Source organism: Anolis sagrei, chromosome 3 (assembly GCF_037176765.1).
Source record: "Anolis sagrei isolate rAnoSag1 chromosome 3, rAnoSag1.mat, whole genome shotgun sequence".
Taxonomy (NCBI): domain Eukaryota; kingdom Metazoa; phylum Chordata; class Lepidosauria; order Squamata; family Dactyloidae; genus Anolis; species Anolis sagrei.
In genome coordinates, this window is record NC_090023.1 from 40,029,633 (window position 1) to 40,041,636 (window position 12,004).

At 39.2% G+C, this 12,004-nt stretch overlaps 1 protein-coding gene across 6 annotated transcripts in view; it reads left to right on the forward strand.

Annotated features, from left to right (window-relative positions):
- Positions 1-12,004, forward strand: part of ZBTB20 (zinc finger and BTB domain containing 20) — a 607,051-nt gene that overhangs the window by 454,304 nt on the left and 140,743 nt on the right. For all 6 annotated transcript variants that reach the window (XM_060770782.2, XM_060770779.2, XM_060770783.2 and 3 more), the window contains one exon: positions 3,250-3,313. The gene's annotated coding sequence lies outside the window, so the exon portion shown is untranslated. The remainder of the gene's footprint in view (positions 1-3,249; positions 3,314-12,004) is intronic.

Sequence of the window (12,004 nt, forward strand, 5' to 3'; positions counted from 1 at the left end):
TGAGAGTTTAATACTTGGAGTGGCTTCTTTTACTTACTTCAATTCCTAGAGTTTGCTGAAGAATTGTTAAATATATAGACTTTCTGCATTACAGATATTCTTTTCTGATTGCTGAATGTTTGTAAGTAGGCACCATGAAAAACATTGGTCCAAGAGGATTGGTGGAAGCAACCTTTCCTGCCAGCCGCTCCCCCTTAAAACATGAAGACTCCAAGAAAATGTCTCCTGCAGATCGTGGGCCAAGTGGGGTTCTGTGTGTTGTAGTGGGGAAAATGCTGAAGGGGGAAAAGGGTTGTTCAAAATGAGTTTTCCGGGCTGTATGGCCATGTTCCAGAAGCATTCTTTCCTGATGTTTCACCCACATCTATGGCAGACATCCTCAGAGGTTGTGAGGTCTATTGGAAACTAGGCAAGTGAGGTTTATATATCTGGGAAATGTTGAAGAAAGAACTCGTGAATGCAATTGCCACATTGATTAGCATTGAACGACCTCAGAGCTTAAAAGCTTGGCTGCTTTCTGCCTGGGGGAATCCTTTGTTGGGAGGCGTTAGCTGGCCCTGATGGTTTCCTGTCTGGAATTTCCCTCTTTTTGGTTTTTTTTTTTTTTTTTAGTATTGCTCTTTATCTACTGTTCTGATTTTAGAGGGTTTTTTTAAATACTGGTAGCCAAATTTTGCTCATTTTCATGATTTTCTCATTTCTATTTTTTACATGAAAGGAAACAACAAGAAAATGATCTACTTGCCCAGCCGGCCCATGGGAAACATTACTGGGCCAACAGAGTTACAGGGAAGGACTGGGCAGGAGAAAAGCAAATTGGTTGCCATCTTGGTGATGTGGGTGCCAGCTTTCTTACCAGAACTTCCTGCAGCCTGGGGAAAGGGCAGTTTTTGTTGGTGGACAAAGTTAGCCCATGAATTGGAACCATACTTTGAATCTGTTGGTTGGTGGGTCTGAAAGGGTGATGCAGATGGAAGTTTACTCTCAAGTTGTGTGTTTGAGTATAAATTTTGGTGTAATGTAAGCCAGGCTTTTGATCAGTTTGCGCTGAGCTTCAGCCCACACTTTCTCCCTATATTATGTGTTTTCATGCATTTGCAAACCATGTTGTTACTACTTTGTGGAGATGGTTGGATCATGTTCCCAGAATCAAGTAATCCATGTCCTTTGGTCTTTGATAGCATATGGAAGACCCATTGCGGAACTTAGGGAATGTAGTTTTGTGTGGCATCACTCAGTAGGGAGTGGGTATACTATACTCCCTAGTGACTGGAAGACCAAGTTGGGCATTTGCATAGCTGGATCTTTGCATGCCATCCCAAATACTCCTTTGTTGGAATTGGGATTCTGGAATAGGGATTCCTGTGTGGTCTTCGCAGTAAATTTACAATACATGCTTGTATTGATAATATTGACTTGTACTCATCTTTAAACATGTTTCCATTACATTTAATGGAACTACTTGCTGCCAGTCTGCTACCGAGCACCATTCAAAGTGCTGGCTTCAGTCTATAAAGCCCTAAATTGTTCAGGCCCAGCTTACCTGTCCATATTTGTATTTCCTCCTACAAACCACCTAGGAGATTAAGATCATTGGGGGAAGCTCTTCTCTCGGTCCCGCTACCTGCACAGGTGCAACTGGTGGGAAAGAGGAACAGGGCCTTCTCAGTGGTGGCCTCTCGGCTGTGGAACTCCCTCCCCAGTGATATTAGAGCAGCTCCCTCCCTCCTGGTCTTCAGGAGAAAAGTGAAAACCTGGCTCTAAAGATTAACTACAGTGCAAAAATTGTAGGTTTTTCGGGCTGTATGGCCATGTTCTAGAAGCATTCTCTCCTGACGTTTCGCCTCCATCTGTGGCAAGCACCCTCAGAGGTTGTGAGGTTTGTTGGAAATGAGGAAAATTGGGTTTATATTTCTGTGGAAGGTCCAGGGTGGAAGAAAGACCTTTTGTCTGTTGGAGGTAGGTGTGGATGTTTCAATTGGCCACCTTGATTAGCATTTGATGGTCTGAATGCTTTTAGAACATGGCCATACAGCCCGAAAAAGCCTACAACAACCCATTGATTCCGGCTATGAAAGCCTTCAACGATACATATGTGCAATGATTTTTGGAATGGCCCCGGATTACGATTGTAGACGGCATGATTTTAATAGCAATTATAATGTTTATATGTTTTAATGTGCATTTTAACTCTAATTTTTAATTTTAAAAACTTTAACTTAAATGTATTTAATTATTTGCTCTCTAAAGGCATTAAATAGTTGCCATTTGTAAAGCCAGCTTGAGTCCCCTTTGGGGTAGAGAAAGGTGGGATTGAAATAGAGTAAATAAATACATAAATAAATAAATTTGTTCTTAAGGCTTTACCTGGCGCTGAGTTTAAATTGAGAGAGCCTTTGTGGGCATGCTTATTCTGTTCATTTGGGATACACTGTGGTCAGTAGTTCTTCCTATCTCAGTAGATTGTGAATACATATATTTTATTGGGCCCTATTATTTATTAACCTTTTTTTTATAAATACAGGCAAAAATCTCAATCATTCTGCTTCCTTCATAAACATATATAATAGTTTATTTGGAGGAGAACCCCTAAGCTGAAAAAATGCTACATGCTTCTGGTGTTGTTATGACCTTTTTGAGGAACTGAGCAGTGGAATAACAAAACAAAAAAGACAGAAGAGTATGCATGTTCAGGCAGTGTACTTGGAGAATGGCAGAGACAGAGCATTATTTGTACATCATTTGCTTGTGCCAAGCTTTTGTTACAGAGTCCAAAATAAGTCAGTTTCACATGACTAAAACTGAAGTAATAAGGAGCACAATGTATTTAAGAGGTATCTTTATTGCTACCTTATTTTCCATTCTGGGCACATGTACCCTTCAATAAGAGTGTCGTTAGATGCTGAAAAAAAACCTCCCAGCTCTTTTCTTATCATGTACCAGACTACAGAAATGAAATCATATTTTAAAATGCATTCAACAAAAACTAGGGCTTGGCTGGTTCCAAGAATACATTTCTGTCCCAAAGAGATTTTTAGTAGGCTCGTATGCTTAGAGTCTAAATTAATGATAGTGCTTTTCTTTCTTCCTAAGCCATGACAAAAGCCACTCTACACTTTTATGTATCATGTTAAAGTTTTTGTCATGAACATTTTCTATAAAAGCCTTTTCTGCTTCATCATTTTGAAAGATAATTCTACTCTATCTTTCATGATCATCATGTTCTCTTTTTAACTTTTTCAATTCCAGAAAACAGCAAACACTTCTGAGTTACACAGCAGAACCAAACAGGCACAGAATCATTTGCTGTAAGGTAAGCCATCTGTGTAGAAGTCTGTAATGAAAAATGTAAAACCATATGCATTTCCTGTTATCAGCTGCAAACTGAGCTTTGAAAATTATGAGGCATCTGTGGCTATTCAGTGAGCCCTGTCTCCTTGATCAAGCAGGCACTTTTTGGAAATGGCATATCATGAAACAATTAACCTCAGTTGCTTTGGATCCCTCGTGTTTGTCTTTATAAATTTACAGAGGTGGGCATTGAAATGTGCCATAAATTCCTTTTCAGTTGTCAGCTTTTCCCACTGCTTTCTTGACTCTTTCCTTTTTAAAGTGCAGGACAGAAAGTTAGCTGTTGCTACCAATGTTGTAATTTTGTGTGTGTGTGTGTCAGGAGAGCCTTAATAAACTGCAAGTAGCTTCTGGTGTGAGAGAATGGGCTGTCTGCATGGACATTGTCCAGGGGACATCCAAATGTTTGATGTTTTACCATCCTTGTGGGAGGCTTCCCTCACGTCCCCACATGGGGATATGAAGCTGATAGAGGGAGCTCAACCCACTCTGTTGGTCAGCAGTCCTGCCAGCACAAAGGTTTAACCCATTGCACCCCTGGGGGCTCCTAAGTGTTGAAGTGATGCCAGGACTCACATAGCCAAATGCCAGGACTATTTGATTAGCCAGTATGATGGTGTGACCTGCCACCCCTTTCAGGCTTTTCTGTTGTCTCCGAGCTTAACTTCAGACTACCTGAACCTCCTTCCAGATACACTACATTGCTCATCTCACCCAGTGTTTTTAAACGTTTTAATATTTGCAACTGGCCCTGCCCATTGTGTCCTGTTATTGTGGTTTTATATCGCATTGTGTGTTTACTCTGTGTTGCTTTTTGCATTATTATTTTAATTATATTTTATTGCTGTATTTTTATGTTGTATATTTGCTTTGTTGTAATTGTTGGGCTTGGCCTCATGTAAGCCACCCCGAGTCCCCTTGGGGAGATGGTAGCAGGGTATAAATAAAGTTTTATTTATTTAGTTTTATTAACTGAGAAACTGGAGACTGAGTGGATGGATGTCCCCAGCAACCACTTATAGAAACAGATTATGAGCAACAGAACTGTAACATGCACACAAATATAGAACTTTTATATTTTCCTTCCCCTAACCAGCCTTTTTCTTGCTTTGGTGATCAATACTGGAAATCAGAAACATTTGCTGATTTGCAAACTCCTTGAACACCTATCAGTGGAACTCAACCTGTAAGCAGTGTCTGGGTTCAGAGGCAATATCCTTCAAACCTATTTCAATTGTCCAATGGTTCATTCCTATGTAGCCAAAAGAACACTATCCATACAGCGAGAAAAAGCTGTCTGGACACCCCCCCCCCCCCAAGTACCAACAATTAGATATATACACCCTAAAAATCTCAATGAAAAAATGGCGTAGAATGTTGACCTTTGGAGGGACCAGGAATGTGAAATCAAGAAGAAGGATCAAGGGATTAGAGTACCCTGGAAGAAAGGTAAAATGACAATTTCCAATGGTGAGGAGGGACAGGCATGCACACTACAATGCTTTATTACAAACTCCATTGAACAACAATTGTTAGGAGTAAAAAGAGAGGGAAAGCATCCCATCTTGTTCTGCTTGTGGCCTTCTCAAGAGGCGTCTGCTTCAGCATGGTGAGAATTAGGATGCTGGCCTAAACAAGCCTCTCTTTTGAACAAACAGCACTCTTGTGGATGCGTGTGGAAAGATTACCAAGGGAACAGCCCTTTGAATACATAGAGTGCCGAGTTGTTTTAAAGATATGCCCAAGATTTTTCCCTCATGTTAACTATGTGTCCAGACTGATTTGAGGGTTGTTTGCCAGCACGTAACTGCATTGATTCCTAATAATTAGTTTCCATGACTTCTCAGTGTATTAATTTTGTTATATTTTATGCATCTTTTATACCCCATCGGTTGTAAAAGATCCATGCCTCCTTGAATACTTCGTAACATGTCAGAGGTTGCTGCACTTGTTGTGAGTAGATTTGTCTGATGTGCGGGCCAGTTAGTTGCTAGGCAACTTTTTGATTTAGCCTCATGGAATACAAAGCCTTTACTGTTTAATGCAAATAAGTGTAAGAAGAGATAGGCAATTGGCTTGTGATGGCGTGTGTGTGTGCGTGCGCGCACACATGCAAAATGATTAGTACATATGGCAGAAATGATTTTCAGTTCCTGGATCACAAATCACATATTTATATTTGTGGATAAGTGTTCTGAATAAAGCAATAAAGTAAAGTACAAAATAAAGCCTTCAGTCTAGAAACTGTTATGTCTGTATTTTTGAGTGGGGAGAGGCATTTTATTCCCATTCCTATGAACAGTTGGAGGGGCAAGGCAAGGGTACATCTATTACATAAAATAGTATGAGTTGTTCTCTTCTAAACCAAGGAAGCTACTTTGGAATCGACCTAAGTTAGGGCTTGCCTACACTAACTAAAAACACTGGACTTGCCATAAATGCATCTGTCAGTATCTACAGGAGGGGAGGGTGATGGCTTGTCCTCCATGTTGCCTCCACCCTGCTGGCCAAGGGGCTCTATCCAAGTGACTGGTTCTCTGAAGGGGGTGCTCACATGACGAGTAAGCTTTTCTTCCTCACTGATCACATGGGAGCCCCATTCTGACATCACAGACAAGGGCCCAGTTCTCAAAGTGAGCTCTGTGACCGGTGGTGAGTGGTGGAGACATGGAGGAAGAGGTGACATCTCAGTGGGTATAATGTGACCCTGGCATATCTGGACATATATGCTGGATCCAAAATTTATCTGGAGTAGCTTTAAACCATAGTAACCTGCTCAATGTGGACACAAGCTAAATGAAACAGAAGACAGCAATAGTATGATAGCTGGGACCCTATTCTATGCTGCTTGCTTAGCACGGGTCTGAAGTAGGGGAACATATGCGCAAGTGAGCGCACCGAGTGAGAGACGCAGCTGTGGTGGAGACGTTGCAATGGAAGGAAGGATAAAAAAGAAGGGGGAAAGACGACCAATGGAAGGAAGGATAAAAAGGAGGGGGAAAATACTGTTACATTACCTTATTCTTATCCTGTCCCTCCTGAGTTAAATTACTTCACTGCTATCCTGTCACAGCTGCGTCTCTCACTCGCTCCGTTGTCCCGCGCACGTGTTCCCTTCATTAATTCTGACCTGCGTTGCACAACTAGTGTAGGGTCCCATCTATCATACTATTGCCCGGAAGACTGTCCCAAACATATCAGTGTCCCAACCTAACTAGGCAAAAATAAGGGCTTACTTATTTGGAAAATATGAAGACCCAGTTAGTTTACATCTATGGCCTTTGGGGCAATTTATTTCCCTGGTTTAAACATTAAAATCACTGACTGCACAGAGGCCAATGCCTTTGGTGTGTTTTAATGCTGATTTCCTGTTCTGTAGAACCACCGAAATAATCTTGTTGCATCTAATCACTGAAATAACTAACCTAAAGGAGTCATTAGTGAAGGTTCAAACAATATTCTAATATAAGTATACTGTGAAGAAACTGACATAATTTATTTCTGTGATTTATATTCTTGTGGAAATAAACCCGTCAGCCTCAGAGGAAGGTAAGGGCAAAACCACTCTGAACAAATTCTTCCAAGAAAGACCCATGAAAGATTCGCATTATGGTCCCAGAAATGACTTGGCGGGAACCCTACAAAAATAACATTACATTTCTCTTTCTATGTACAAAACTTTTAGAAGCTGTGTTGTTATTTTTATCAGATAACTATCGGATAGAAAATTTTGAACTTTCATATTGAGAGCTTACCTACACAATCTACACATTTCTCCAGGTTGCAGCCATGTTGTTTTGTTGAGAGTAAATAGCTGTATTTTTATAGGAGCTGCATAAACGACTCCATGATTTAATTCAGAAGCAGTTCTTATGGAAGTAGTTGTAGTTCTTTTACCATTGAGCATGTGATAGAATATCAGTAGGCTCAGTTTTTATCTTGAATTTTGTACACACTTCCATTCTAGAGAGAGATAATGCTGCAGTAGAAAGCAATATACCACTTATGGTAATCGGGAGTACTATCATGTTCCTTTATCAACTTTAATTCCTCTATGATATAATAACCCGTGGAAAATGTTGTGTCTATAGTGCTATTCATTATTGGTATATGAACACCTTATATTCTAGATATTCTCTCTATGGGATGATGGGAAGTCAGTACCTGTTTTATTATTGCATAAGCAACAATAAGAGGCAATATTTTTGATGGAATAGGCACAGCAGACTGGAATGCCACTTGTCATCATCTGCATAAAGCATTACAAACCCTACATTAGTGTGGTAACACCCAGAAACAAGTTTTTTTAATGCCTTTTTTTCTTCCTTCCTTCCTTCCTTCCTTCCTCCCTTCCTTCCTTCCTTCCTTCCTTCCTTCCTTCCTTCCTTCCTTCCTTCCTTCCTTCTTGAAACTATCAAAATAATGATAATTACCATTATGATTATTTTCCCATTCTTCATGACTGAATCCATCCATGTTGGCTTCACCTTGTATGCCACAGAGTACTGTGGCAAACCTAGTGGTGGCACAGTGTGCCGGCAGGCCTGAAGACTGACAGGTCGGAGGTTTGAATCTGGGGAGAGAGCAGATGAGCACCCCCTATCAGCTCCAGCTCCCCATGCGGGGACATAAGAATAACCTCCCACAAGGATGGTAAAACATCAAAACATCCAGGCGTCCCCTGAGCAACGTCCTTGCAGACAGCAAATTCTCTCACACCAGAAGCGACTTGCAGTTTCTCAAGTCGCTCCTGACATGGAAAAAAATATTTTACATTGTTATACTACACTACAGTGTTACACCAGATACACTACTCTATTTATCTATCTATCTCACCCAAGGGTTTTATAATTTTATCCCTTACATTTGGCCCAGCCCACTGCACTCAATTATTATTATTTTATCTTGTATGCTGTGTTTACCCTATTGTTTTATTATGTTATTGGTTTATTTTATCTGATGTTATTATTTGTAGTATGTATTTTGTTTTCCTTTATTATAATTGTGGGGCTTGGCATCATGTTAGCCGCTTCGGGTCCCCTTGGGGAGATGGGGGCAGAGTATAAATAAAGTTTAATAATAGATTTTGACCTTAGTTTTTTTAAAAAGAAAGGAAGAAATCTCCGCTCCCCACCTGTCCTCTCTTTATGAGGCTGTACAAACCTTTAACACTTAGATGGCCATTACATTAATCTATTGCTGTTGATTCTACCTATGGAAATAATTTGTTGCAATGCATTATTAGCCAATAACATTCCTCTGGGTTTGTTTTTTTTGTTGTTGTTGTTGGAACAGCCTAATGGAGAAATCTTCTTGGAACTTGCTGCCACATGGTATTATGACTAATAAGATATTTTAAATTAGATGATATATAGAAACTTAAAACAGTGGTAAGGTCCTGGTGCAATTGACAAAGTGTTGTTCTGTGCATTTCCTAACTATTAAATACAAATGTTTAGCAGTTTTTGTATTAGATTCTAGCACATGCAAGCTACTGAATTCTTAATACTGACCCTGTTTGGTTCACTAAACCCGGCTTTGTCCTTCCAAAAAATCAGCAAACTATTTTAACAATGAGATTTGCTAGTATCATTTGGTCACTTTTGATTCATGAGGCATCTTATGGGTCCATGGGGTTTTTAATTTTTTACCAGAACATGTCGTCCTTAGATTTGTTCTTTTTGTTGGAAAAGTAATAGAAATACAATTTTCTCATGCATCTTATGAACTTAGTTCACTATTGCCTTCTTATAATCATGCAATGCCTGTTCCATAGATGGTTATAACTGAAAAGGGTTCTAATAAGAACATTAGCACAGAACACTGGATTTACTGGTTCACTCATGGGGAATCTTTACTCTCCCAAAGGAAAGTATAATTACTAATAAGAACCAATCAACTAATGACTTAATTCATCTCCCAGGGTCATTTCCTCACATTAGTAGCCTATTTATATGAATTACTGGACCTTTAAAGTAATTACCATATTATTAATAATAAATAACAAGCAAAATTTCAATAATTGCTTTTATTAACTATCAGCAAATGTGCTCATTATTACAGTGTGTGCCAACTTCTCAATATTTAGTGCTTCCATTATTCATATATTCAGTTTGCTTAAAACTTCAGTACATAATTTCATTAATTTCCAATGTCTTCAGACTTAAAGCACATTCTAAAGTGATATCCTGAATTAGATCTTAAGTTGCTTGAGCCATCTGGAATTGATTTATTTGCTAAATATTTCCTGAAATGTAATAGTTTGTCTGGTATTATCTGCGCTCCTACAGCAAATGTCTGGGGAAGGTCCGATAAACTGAATTAATCGATCTTTTGGTTTTATTTTTAATCAGCCCATTCCATTTATTATGTTCCAATTCTACCCTTCCTTCCAAGAATTTTTGATCCATGTGATAATTCATTTCTTGTATATTGATTCTGTTCTGTTTCCACATCAATGTCCATTTTAAATGCAGAAAACTCATGTGACATTTGAATATTTTTTCCAATACAGTCCTTTGACTTTTGTAGATTTGATTATTCATGGATTGATTTCAATGTTTTCTTGGGGAATGTCTAGTTCCGTTAGTATGATTCTACAGTCAACTTCCTCCAGTCTTGTTGGAGGGCCTAGAGATTTCTAGAGACAACACCTATGTAGGAATATCTAGGTCATCCATTTCAGTCCTATGGTAGCTTTCAGCAGTATTTATTTATTTATTTAAATATTTATATTCTGCCCTTCTCACCCCTAAGGGGACTCAGGGCGGATCACAGGACACATATTTGGCAAACATTCAGTGCCGATTATACAATGACAAGACAGACAACAGATAGAAGTATTTGTAGACTTTTTCTATCATTTGACATCTTTTGAGGGCTGTGCTCAGTTCCGGCCACAGAGGGAGTGCTGTCTCTCCATCTCGTTGCCGAAGAACTTTGTTTGTTCATGCGTAAAACACCTCTCCGCTCAACATGGTTCGTATTAATCTACTCACATTGCTGTTTTCGATCCGCTAGGTGGGCGGGGGAGCTGGGCTGCAGGTCAGGAGCTCACCGTGACCCTGCTTCGAACTGTCAACCTTTCAGTTGGCAAGATTTACTGCAGCTGCAACTGGTGATTAATCTGCTATGCTAAAGCCACCCCCAAGTAGTTGACAATAGAGTCATTCCTAGAGAGGTATTCTTTGTTTATTTTCACTTTTATGGGGGTCCTGCGCCCTGAACCCCAGTGATGTGGAGAGCTGGCTGCATACACATGTATTCTACACATTTTATCTTAAACATAAATTTTTGTGTACATTTATCTCAAAGTAAGGATTGGTATGTGTTTATTTAATAAGAACAGTGCTGCAAAATTCAGAGAAGTGTGAAAACCCAAGGATGACTTTGTCTTGTCTGTATTAATCTGAGGATTGGAAACATGCTTGAACAAAATTCTTGAACATCAGTAAGTGGCATATGTGGTGCTGTTGTTCCTCCATCCCTAGCACAAACTTTTCAGGTTGTTTAGATTAAAAAGATCATTACTGATTTATGATCTATTATGAGTTTAATCATTGTGTAGACTCTGAACACACATTTGCCTGGTCCTAATTTAATATTCTTAACAGTTAACACTTTTAAGAGCACCAAAATATGGATACTCAATATACTTTCATTGCTCCTCTACCAAATTCTATTAAGGAGGTTGGTTAGTTTTTTCCCCTATTTGCAGCAAGCATTATTAGAAATTTCAATTAATAACATATAAGGTCACTGTTAAATCAAAATAATGATACTAAATGCAGGTAGCTGATTTATGGGCGAAGACAAACATACCTCTTTCTAGTACTTCCATCAAACTTTCCTTATTCAGAGTCCCCCACCCCAATCTTCTTGCTTGGAGAAGCAGTGATGTGATGTTTCTGCAAGAGTACTCTCCAGCTTATTCTTTGAAGATGCTTTTCTCAAAGGTGCTTTGCATAGAGACTTTCTCTTGATTGAGGATTCTTTTTTAGACAGCTGGAAATTCCTGATGGATGTTAATTGGAGTTCAGTTTGAAGATACAGAGCTGCTTTTATTGCATCTGTCTTTCATTGATTTCTGTGAAAACCATAATTAGACTTTTTTGTGGGTGCTGATACCCATGGAATGTTTCAGTTCAATGCCTTTATCCATTTAAAAGATGGACTTTGTCTTTCTTTGTTTTTCTTAAAGCTGTATCAGCCAGTCTTTTTAGTTGAGAGAATTGTTTCTTCTAAATGTTCTGTCTTATATGTGATGCTGTTTATAAATATAAACATTTTCTACTACATTCCTACACAGTGATTCCAGATTTTGTTAAAAGATAGAAAGCTCACATTGATTTCCTATTGTTAAAAATAGATTAAGATGTTTGAATCTGTTTGCCCAGGTGAAATATACATTATTCTGGTTTAATAAAGGTAAAGGTTTCCCCCTGACATTAAGTCCAGTCATGTCCGATTCTGGGATGTGGTGCTCATCTCCATTTCTAAGTCGAAGAGCCGCCGTTGTCCGTAGATATCTCCAAGGTCATGTGGTTGGCATGACTGCAAGAAGCCCCCTTACCTTCCCGCTGAAGCGGCACCTATTGATCTACTCACATTTGCATGTTTTCGAACTGCTAGGTTGGCAGAACCTGGGCCTAAC